General features: G+C 32.0%; 1 protein-coding gene across 1 annotated transcript in view; it reads left to right on the top strand.

The window, feature by feature from the left end:
* Positions 1-1,780: 1,780 nt before the first annotated feature.
* LOC107454237 (uncharacterized) overlaps positions 1,781-10,858 on the top strand; it is a 164,026-nt gene continuing 154,948 nt past the window's right edge. Inside the window, exon 1 of the mRNA XM_043043231.2 lies at positions 1,781-1,941. The gene's annotated coding sequence lies outside the window, so the exon portion shown is untranslated. The remainder of the gene's footprint in view (positions 1,942-10,858) is intronic.

Raw genomic sequence — 10,858 nt, 5'->3', positions numbered from 1 at the left:
TGACCCCGTAAGTGGGGACAATTGTAACAAGAGCACGACTGTCAAAAATTGTTAATAACTAATATAATAACACTTAAAATAAGGTATTTTTTTTCTAGTAGAGGATAGTCTACTTTATTCGTCTGTCAATTAATACTAATAATATATTGGATTTCTTGTTAGTTAAAAATAGTTAAGTAAAAAATGTTACAATTGACCCCACTCTCCAATACTTTTTGAAAGGAAAGCTTTAATTATTATTATTTGTCTTTTTTTCAGTAAAAAAATTAAATTTAAGAAAAAATCATCTGTCCTGTTTGAGAGTATCAAATTAAACATTTTTAATTTTAAAAACTGTAGATTTCACACAAAAATTATTTCTTATGTATATATTTCAAATAAATAAAAAAGAAAATAATGCATTTTTCAGTTGAACAGAGTTATCAGCTGGCATTCATCCGCAGTTTTCTCTGCTCTTAGTCGGATGTCATAACCTTTCTGTCACACAGGATCATCTTTTTAAGTTTTTAAATTTAATAATTTTGTTATAATTATTAATTTTAATGATTTATAACTTTGAGAGGTCATATCGCTGCTTCAAAACTAAAACGACGCATCTGAAGGCATAATACGTCTGCAGATGTGTCGTTTTTGTTTTGAACCAGCGATATCTTGTACAACTAGCCGTAGTTGCGAAAAATGTTTATCCCACTATATGTTTGTTTAAGCTATGCTGAATAATTTCAGCTTGATTTCGAATCAATGGATGATGTGCACTTCAATTTAAAGGGAATATTAATTTAACTTCATACATTACCCATTAGAATGATATATTTTTAAGGGGTTTAAACTTCCAATCCCTTTCCTGACCAAGCAATTGGGACCTTAATGTTCAGATTGCTGCTACCTCTATATTTCAAAGTCCTGCAGAGGACTGATGGTTAAGACACGGTTCCCATCAGATCACCGAAATCAAGTATCACTGCCTGCGGTCAGTGTGCGGGTGGGTGACCATTTGGATTAGTCTACATAGGGACCGAGGGTGTGCGGTATCGGTCCTCGTTAAACTGTTCTACCGTAAAGTGTTCGACTTCGCGAGCAGGTCGTTGGGCTACAGAAGCAGGTGTGTCATCCCCTCCACAGAGGATCAAAATTGTGATGGCATGTCTTCGGATCCTCCTCAGTGATGTTTCCCAGACCAGCGCCAATAGCCCATTGTGCAGCTCTAGTTACGACGTAAATGAACTACAACAACAACAACATATGAGTAATATTTATGTTAACATACGAATTATAAATATTTGCCACGAATTATAATTTTACATACGAATTATAAAGTTTTTTATAAAAACTTCTCTCTTTTTTGATTTATTGGATAATTTTAAACTTCGTTTAAAGAACTGGAGTCGGAGTTGAGCATGGTTTTAAGGCTCTAACTCCGACTCCACGTCCCTGGTTAGAAAGCAGCATTCCGCTATATTCAAAGTTTTACACCACTGTTCCCAGTATTTTAATAAATTCAGCCAGTAGTAAAATAAATAATAAAAAAAAGAAAAAGCTCGTGATGCATGCCCATGTCTAGAATTTAATATTACTCTTCAAACTAAAACTGACGCTTCCTTTTCAAAAAAAATCTCTTTTTCCAAAAATCGTAGGCAGAGCTTATGACTAAGATACAGAGAGTCTAAGTTCCATCGCGTGTATGAATGGAAAGAAAACTTACAGAATGTAGACACCTGCGTTGTGCGCGTGCTCCATTTTGATCCAATCGAATGAGTGCTTTTCCGATGAGAAAGCTGTTGATTTTCACTGTGTTCCGAGCAGTTGCATGTGGGGGTGCTTAGAGGTTGGATGCGGAAGATAAGTGATGCTGTCTCATCCGTTTATCTTGTTTAAAGAACGTGTGGAAAGAAATGAATGAGGAAAAATTAGAGTTGTACATGTTATGAGTTTTTTGTTTTGGTAAGTGGTCACAAATTGTTTATTTTATAGAAGTAATATTTATGCATGATTGAGATTTATAATTTTAATAACAGCTTTGTATTGTGAGTAACTGTAAATAATAAAAAAAAATTGTTTTTTACTTAGAAATGTGTAGCCTAGAACAGCGGTTCCCAAATGGTGTTCCGCAGAAATCTAGGGTTCCATGGAAGGGTCACAGGGGTTCCGAGAGTTCAGAATTTTTGAATCAGTAAAGATTTTTGAAACTTGTAATTAAATTTACATATAACTTATAATCCATTTTTATATGGTGCTCGGTTATTTTTATGAAATTATTTAATTAAAATGTTTGTGAAGAAAGTAATTTTAGAATAATGCTTTTTGTAATAACAATATAATGAATGAATTATGAAAAGGATATATGCATTCGGGAAAAATTTCATTGGTATTCCATCGAATGAAAATAACCAAATTCAACAATGGAGAAGTATGTGTCTTTAAAAACTATTCTCAACTTTTGTTTTCTTGCTTTTTCCTTTTTTTATTATTTTTTTAATGGGTTTATGTTTCTTCATTCTTTTTTTCAGATTACGCATTCACTAAATTCAAATTAAGAATTCGATTATAGATGCTTCTACTGACCTGTGAATTCAACTGTCTGACTAAAAAAAATCTATTTTAAGACAAATATTGATGAAACGCACGATGGAAAAATTTTATTCGTTCTCTAAATCTCTTCAAAATAATTATTAAAATTTAAATCTTTATAAATTTAAAAAAATTAAATAGTCTTTCGTTGATTAACACAATTACTGAGGAAATTTATTCATTAAATCTTGGGGTTCCATCAAAAGAGGTTCGATCATTTAAGGTTCGACATTGGAAAAAAATTAGGAAACTCTGTTCTTGAGGAAAGTTAACTCTTACTATATAAAGTTTAATTTATTAAACTTAATTACCTTTTTTTAGTTAGTACATAAAAAATGATAAGTGTTTATTTGTAAATTTTTTTGCATGGTAGACATTTTGATATTGCATTTTTTTTACTTTTGAATCATGAAACAAAATATACTTGATTCAATAGTTTATAGGCCATGCAACTATCCAAAAAAAGAAAAATAAATATCTGAGTCAAATTTGTTACATTTCTTATTATTTTTTCGTATCGTAATTAAAAACTCCGGCGAAGTGGGGGAATCTTATCTTCATACTTTTCTTATACTTCTTTTTAATCACAATTAAAAACTGCGGCCCCCGAGGATAAATCTTATCTTCTAACCTTTCTTATAATTTTTTTTATCACACTTAAAAAGTACGGCCATTTTTGCATAGATATTCACTTTCTAAACGCATATAAACAGAAAAAAATATTAAAATATATTTTTTTTGAGTTATAAAATTATGCTAGATATTGTTCAATATGTTGGACGCCATGCGTCAAAAAGATGCACAAAATGAAACTTTTTACTCCAAAAGATTTTTTTTATTCTTAAAGAGGGCTTGAGAGAAATTTTTAAAAAATGATCTTTTTTATAATTTGATAAAGAAAAAGACCACAATGAACTATCTAGTGGTGAAAAAGTGACGTTTTTATTTGAATTAGAACTTGAAAAAAATCTCAGTTTTTAATTCTGTCCCATCATGAACATAAGTGATATTGAAACTTTGACGTTTTTTTTCCTATTATAACTTTTTCACCATCCTATCGAACTTTAAAAGTATACATTTTATAATCTATTAAAATAGGTTAATGAAATTCAGAACATATATGTAATTGTTATGTTGCTTTTATCCGTATTAAGAGAAATCGTAGAAAAATTAGTTATTATTTTTATCTTAAAATCATAAATAGAGAAATCTGAAATATTAATTTTGAAAATTCGTATTATTAATTTTTTTCAGAAAATTATGAGAGCAAACTAAAGTGTTAATAATATAGTTCGGAATAAATGAAAACCGATATTAAAGAAGACAAGAAGGCTCCGCCCCCTGCTCGCTAACGCTCGCCAACCCCCGAGAATTGCTACGCAATTCTATGTGGTTCTCGCCATGAACCATGGCTCGCTGCGCTCGCTCGCCAATGAACACAATGTTCTAGCACAAAGACATAGTATATTATCATCAAAGACATAGTATTTTATCATCAAAGACATAGTATTGTACTTATGTAGAAGAATTCTATCAATGTTCTTATTGGCTTTTAAAAAAGTATATGAGCTATTTAGATTGTACATGGTGAAAAAATCAAAACATTAGCTAAATGAGAAACATATTAGCAAAATAAATTATCAAATATTGCAGTTACTCACCTAAATTCAACTAAATGTGTATAATAAATAAATTAGTTAATGCTAGAAATTCTGAAAGTTTTAGAAAAAAAACAGTTATTAACAGTAAACAGTAACAGTTAAACAGTAAACATCTTGAACAGTTATTATTGCACTTGATCTCTGCAACATTCCTCAACACTTTCTTGGGCTCTTCGAACACGTTTTCTTTCATTACGTTTAAAAGCCCTAACAGCTTCACTAATATTCTGCATTTTAAAGCGTGAAAATTCAATGCATAAATAAACGCGAAATATAAAAAAATTCAATGCAACTTAGACGTTTAGGTAGCTCCCAGTAGAAAAATATCAATTCAACAGCGGCCTTTTAAAGCATTCTCACTTCAATTAATTAATTCCTAATTGAGTTTAAATTAAATATTATCATGTTTTTAGGACATGAATCTGAATTGAACAACCTGATAATGCTCACTCTGGTTATTGTTTCCGTTTTTAAAAGCGCTATATGTTGAGCCACCTCATCTTGATTTGCCATGTGACATTTTTAGCAGCAATCATTGGTCGATTTTCTAACGTTGCCATTCGGGGAGTTGTAATGAGGCTTTTTTTTGGTGCCGTGTAAGAGAAATATATATATAGATATTCCCAACTACATTTAAAACTTCTGAAAATTTCAGTTTTTAACTGAATTTCTACTTGAATATAATTTTTGTTTTTAATTTTGCCTTCACCTTGAACTTCGAGTAAACTGAAATATCGTAAGATATTTTCCCTATCACCCTTTTTCATATTTTTTTTTCTGAGTTTAAAAACACATTTAAAATAAATTAATGATCGATGCATGGAATTTGAAGCATATAAAAAATAGTTAGTTTGTTTTGTTTTAAGGAAAATTATAAAAATGTAGTCTTCATTTAATAATGCGTTTTTTTTAAGTAAATAAAAAGAAAATGTTTGAATTTTTTATATTTACTGGAATCCAATAAGCCGAATGACGATTTTTTTTCATTGTTCCATATTTTTTCTTTTGATTTACATGTTACATTTCGTCAAATTCTCTTTGAAAATAAAAATAATAGTATTTATTATTTTTTTTTACATTAACAACAAATAATTTCGAGAAAAAATTAAAATATGAACACATTTATTCGAAACAAAAGAAAAAAAAAATTAGAATAAAGAAGCATTATATTTTCGACTAAATTTAAACTTTTACATGTCAATTTAAAAAATAATACACGCGCAAGAAACTTGCAAATATTTACCTAATTTACAAATTAGGTAATATCGCTGGAAATTTAAATTGTTAAAATTACAATATTTATTACATATTTGTATCTATTGGTGCTGGACTTTAATAATTTTTATATAATTACAAGAATTTGTTTTTATTATTTCATCAATATTTTTAGAAAATCAGCGTAAAATGCATTTTTTTGCATTCTGCCATAATAGGTAACAAAAACCCGCTCCAAGGATTTTAAATTATTAGCCAGTAAATTAGCCAAGTATCAAAAGTCTTCGCCAAATGTAAATCTTAAGTTTTTTTTTAATTATATATTTTTCTTTCCAGTGGAAAAAATCATTCACCAAAGAAAAAACATTTAAACGCCAAAGTTACGATTTTATCGCATTTGGCGAGGTGGCAAATGCTTAGCGCAGGCCCTAAGGTAGCAAAAAGAAATGTATAGTGTGCAGAATAAAAAGAAACATTAACATCCTTTGATGAATTGACCCCCTTTTCCCCAAAACAGGATTTAGTTTTAATGGTTCGAGGGCCCAACAACGGTAATTAATTAATCAGGCACAAAAACGTACTTTACTTGACTAACTTTTTTTCGACAGATTTAAATATTTGGTCATCACAATATATGGGGTAGCCGCAGTCCAGAAAATTTGATCGAAACGTTCGAAAGGTTGGAGAGTTTAAGGTATATTTTACTTTTAACATATTTAATCAAGCCTTGAAATATTTTTAAGAGAATCAAAAAAGTTTTACACTCACTTATAAAATTCGTTTATTTAATGGTAATTCCATACATTTAATTATCTTTAATAATTATTTTTTATCGTTATTTTTCGTATTTATTATTGTTCAATATTTCATTGTAATAGCTTATAAGTATTTATAATAAAATAGTCGAAAAATATTGAACTGTAAGGTGCAGAAAATTTTACATCCATTTAAAGAATGTAAAATTAAATGGTAAATACAAAATTTGAAACTTATCGGTAGAATAGCTTTTAAATTATCAAATTTTTAAAAAAGTTGTATAGTTAAAATTTGATTTTTCAAGAACTATTCGGTTGGATTTATTCTAATTTATTCTTTAACCATTCAAAATCATATTTTAGAAATCACATAAGATTTGCATACCTTCCAATTTAAACATTTTTCGGGTATTTTCAAATGAAACAATAAAAATAATAAATAATTATTAAAAATTATTATATTTTTGCTCGAAATTATCTTTAGGTAAACACCCCTTTTTATATTTATAAAAAAATATTATCTTTTTAAATATCAGCTGTTTTAATTCCTATTCGATCTCATTCGATTAAACAAGAAAAAGTACGTAGGATACACAACATCACTTGTCTACGTAACCGTGTAAACTAAATTCAGTGGCACGACAGCCCATGGAGAGCCAAAGACCTTTCCTATGCCTTTCCCAATTTACTTGACCTTGAGATCTGGGGTGCAAGAGCAGATGTTCTGGTTGGGTGAATCCCAAATGTTCAGTCTCCAACGTGTATGGTACTCATTTCAACAACCAACTGAAGGGATTAAAGGCTGAGTTAACCTTGCCTAGTACGAGGATATAGTCCCGGAGATCCGAGGATAGTTACCACTCAGCCATAGGATCTCGCATAGGCAGGTAAGATGCGTAAACAAGTGTATGTACGAAATTGTACTTTTTGTACACAAAAGGCTTTTAACTTCTAAATTATTAATCCGATTGCATCCGAAAAAATCTCACTCAATTCAGTATGGATATTTACATTCACTATTACCTATTATGTTCATATAGTTATGTACTATACTACATTAATTCACCTATTATGTTCAGATAGTTCCTGAATAGCAACGTAAAGTGTATACATAAGTACGGGCCAAAAATAATAAATTTTATACATAAAAACTCACTCAACTTATGTACTATTTGTTCTATAGAGTTGAGTAGTCTCATTCGATTAAACGTCAAAAAATACATAGGAAACAATATCTCTTTTGTTTAGGTAGCAATATCAGGTGCGTGAATAGGTACAATTACAAATTTTTATGCCTGGTTTTTTTTCATAGAAAAGTTTTTTTTTATGAAAAAAAATCTTTGCTAACAGTTTTTCAGATGAAAAATTACTGAATTAAATTTGAATGTCTTTCATTTTGGACAAAGATACTGAAAATATGAAAAAGATAATTTTGAACTGCATATTTATATGATGCAAAAAAATGCGTCAATGTAAATCTAATTTCATAAAACTATTGTTTAAAATAAATAATTCAATATTTGAAAGGAAATTTTTTCCTTAAAAAGAAAAAAAAGTAACACTTGAAAAAACATGTTAAACAATTTGTGTTTTTTTTAAATGTTTTAAAATTTTGTTTCGTGCAAGATAAAGCAAAATAAAGCAGTTTTAAGTTTCAATATCTATTTGGGCTTCACATAATGCAAAAAACAAATCACGAAAAAGGACCAGAAAAATATATTGCTGCGATGTTTCCAAGTATAAAATACTTTCTAACGTAATTGGAAATGGTATAACTTTAAATGTCAAATACCAAGTGCATACTTTAGTTGGAAGGTCTAGCGTGTCAATCTCATGACAGCTGAAAGGGGATGGTCGGGTTGTGTCGCCACTGTCATCGACAATGTCATTCTTCATCTATGAAAAGGTACCCCACCATAGAATTGAATTAACATGTCTTATATACTAGTGAATTGGAATTATGATTTTGCAGTGGTAGATACACTACAGTACTCCCCCACCAGAATTATATCTGTGTTAGAATTCAATGAACGAATACCACTAGTTGATTCATTGCTATTTTGTGGGAAGTCGGGAGAGCCGTATTAGGATCACCGTACTTTTCGAGTGCTGTTCGTGAGAGCTGTATTTAGTACACGTTCCTGGTCGCGTCTGTGTTGTCATTTGCAGTCGAGTGTATACAGGCCAACGTTGTGTGTGATCGAGACTGAGTAGCATCAGCGCAAGGAGGTGGATAATGTCACAATCACAACTAGAAAGTAAACTGTCCAATTTGAACCATCGATCTAAGTAGGCGTGTTCAAGTCGTGGAGGGCGTTTCTGCCGAGGTAGACGGGTTCACATCACGTCCGATGGTCACCAATATGGGGTGTGCTGTTTTCGACAATGTCAACCTTCATTTATGAAAAGGTACCTCTACAGGGAATCGAGTTAACATGTCTTATATACTAGTGAATTGGAATTATATTTTTGTAGTGGTAGATACACTACAGGGATTCATCTCTCAATGTTGATACCACAGTATCTTCACCATTTCTTCAACGCATGAGTAATTACCGTACACTCCTCAATTGATGACAACCATCTGCGGGTTTGATTATCGGAATAATTTAGAAAAGCTCATTCATAAATGTTCAATGTGCATCTTCTTTAGCTAATCCACGATTACAAACTAACAAAAATAACCATTTTTTATTCACAAAACAAGTTTAAAAAGAAAATCCATAATACATTGCAAAATCTCTGGTGTACTATCTCTCCGAATTTGATGTTAAACAATCCTAAAAGTTGTGCGAAGGAGCATTTTTTCAAATTAAAAAATAGAGATTTCATATGCAATTTAAAGTATGTAATTATACTTAAAATGGAGAAAAAAAAATTGCAAAAATCTCACGCTCATTCACACCATACGTTTATATTTTTGTTTTTGAAAACACCAACGGTAGGACACTTTTTACCGTCTGATGTTTACAACGGATTGTGAATGATTCTTATTTTAGATTGTATTGTAAAAATAAGTTTTCTGTCTACTTGAAAATTTTTATCTTACTGTAATTATTTCTTTTTTTATTTTATTACCGTCTTTGAACCGCCGACCCAATTTTTAGAATTACGACTACTAATGTTCAACGCCGTAGCTTTGTAATTTTGAATCTAATCCAAAAGACAAGGGAACTTCTAGATCAAGTATTGGGAGAAATTTGCTTTTGACTTTCTGATGAAACTAACCCGCCTTTGCCGTTGCTGGGAGAGGAAGATCACGAGATCCTCCCTCGGTTAGCCTAACGGCAAGGGGACTCTAACCCATGATCCGTCTACCACTGAAGATATTTCCCGTCATCACTGGGGTCGGTGCAAGCCGGATGTGGAATTCGTATCGACTTGCCATCGCTGGGATTCGAACGAATTTCAACTCATTGGAAGGCGCACACATCCCCTGAACCATCGCTTCTCTTACTGTAATTTTTATTTTTATTTTATATCCGTCGTTGAACAGCCGACCCGATTTTGGGTTTACGACTACTAATGTTCAACTGCGTAACCTTGTAATTTTGAACCAATCCCGAAGACAAAGGAAACTCCTGGATCAGTACCCCCAGAGGTATTGATTTGTTATGGGAACATGGAGGACTTTGCGTCTAGACAGATTTAACGCGCATCAGTCACCATTTACTACACGGGGAGTCTTCGGTCGGCCTGGGATCGAACCCACGAACTCTTAGACATGGGCCCAGTGCCCCTACAAACCAGACTATCCCAGCCCTACTGTAATTATTTTATAACCGTCGTTGAACAGTCGACCCAATTCTATGGATTTACGACTACTAATGTTCAACTGCGTAGCCTTGTAATTTTGAACCCAATCCAGAAGGCAAGGGAACTCCTGGATCGAGTAGTGGGAGAAATTTTCCTTCGTGGAGGACTTCTTAATGGAGCTAACCCGTATTTGCGTTACACGGTGAGGAAGACCACGAGAACCACGCACGGTTAGCCTGACGGCAAGGGAACTCTAACCCATGATCCGTCTACCACTGAGGTTATTTCATGTCAGTACTCTTGTCGGTGCAATCCGGATGCGGAATTCGTATGGACTGGGATTCGAACCCGGTTCGCCTCATTGGAAGGGAACGCTCTATCCCCTGAGCCATCGCGGCTCTTACTGTAATTATTAATATTAGTTTAACTGAATACCCAAAAATGGTGCAAGTATTTTTACATCAAGTAGTGTAAAAGAACACTCTTGGCATTTTATTACACCAGGAACTGTTTCAGGTTCTACACCACTCTGGATTAAAGTAGTTACCACCATTTTTAGTGTTGAGATACACTGAAACTTTTCATAGTGTAGAGGCGAATGCATCTTATAACATTAGGAAAAATTTGAAAAGAAAGAGAATTCTGTCTCGTGTAACTGGTACTCCTGAAGTTTAGTTGTAAAGTTTCTTTAAATTATAAGTTAGAGAGGAATAGTTTCTGAACTATGTGATCAGCCGCAGTGAAGGAAACACCTAAATGAAGGGCCGCAGATTTCGCGTAGAGCTCCAGTATTCTATCAATCAAATGGTTCTATGATCAAACAAAGATCAATGCTTAAAACAAGTGGTGCATTTCTTTTTAGTTTCTTAATTATTAATTTTTTGTTGTTGCATATATAGAATT

This window comes from Parasteatoda tepidariorum, chromosome 8 (genome assembly GCF_043381705.1).
Source record: "Parasteatoda tepidariorum isolate YZ-2023 chromosome 8, CAS_Ptep_4.0, whole genome shotgun sequence".
NCBI lineage: Eukaryota > Metazoa > Arthropoda > Arachnida > Araneae > Theridiidae > Parasteatoda > Parasteatoda tepidariorum.
This window is presented reverse-complemented; position numbering and strand designations above follow the sequence as displayed.